Raw genomic sequence first — 1195 nt, forward strand, 5'->3', positions numbered from 1 at the left:
AATTCAAGTAAAATTCTTCTTAAAATGTGACTTTATCACTGCATATTATTCACCCATTGAACCCCATGTGCATGGAAGTCACCATTCAGAATCCACATCTTGGAAAGTTTTCAGCCAAAAAATATCAATGTTCACAGAACTATTTACCTTCATCTTCAGAAATACAGGCCTGAACTCAGTCTTCTCTCAGTCCATTACACTTTAGACTGGGCTAGTGTTTGATAGTCAGTGCTTTCTAAATTGCTTCAAAACTGTCTTCTAACATTTGTATCAAACTTGGAATTGACAGCACTGTGAAAAACAATATGGTTCATTGGACTGGCTGTGGACTTAGGCTGGGCACCCCGGTCTCAGTCAGGAAACATCGAGCAGAGTCATAGACTATTTTGAGTAAGGAAAGCAATACCGGTAGCTTTTTCTGTGTTCCCCAGAATTTGGGTTCCAGAGGTTCTTGAACCACATTCATGACAGAAAAACATGTGCAGAGAAGTTGAAGTATTTCAAAAACAAGGGATTAGCCTATCTGGATATATTTCCACAAAGAAAAGTTGGTGACTCTTCCTGTGTTTGGGCTAATTGTTCTTCTCTAAATTTCTTCTCCAGACTATGGCTGGAGAGGTTCAGAAAATGAGCATTTTTCAGCATAGTTTAAACTGGCTGTTCTTCATAAGAATTGTCCTTGAAAATGGCTGAATCAGTTTTACTCAAACTCTTCAAAGAAACTAAATCAGAGGCAGGAAGAAATTATGTGGAAATTCAGTGCAAAGAGTTCAAATCTGGCAGAATTATAAACAATGGAAAATGGAAAATTATAATGTGATGTGTCAAACAATATAGAAGTTGCAATTCTTCCACCTACAACCAAGGGCAGAGTATGTCAAAAATATGTATGCTGTTTATTATGTATATTGCATAGATTTAGTTTATGTGTGCAGTGAACACAGTAAATCTATGCAAAATACAGTAATAAACATGATAATACAATACAATAAATAATGCAATAATAAATACAGTATGCATATTTTATATGTCCTTTGCACATTATATGCCTGTGCAAAATGTGTGAAATCCACACAATAAACTTAACTGATTTTCTGTTTACAGGGAAGAAAAGACCTCTGCATCCCTGTTCCTTAATCAGAGTGCTTGGTGCCAAAGTCCAGACACTCCCACACACCCTCACTTTTCTCTGGTT

The sequence above is a fragment of the Apteryx mantelli genome, chromosome 1, assembly GCF_036417845.1.
Source record: "Apteryx mantelli isolate bAptMan1 chromosome 1, bAptMan1.hap1, whole genome shotgun sequence".
Taxonomy (NCBI): Eukaryota; Metazoa; Chordata; class Aves; order Apterygiformes; family Apterygidae; genus Apteryx; species Apteryx mantelli.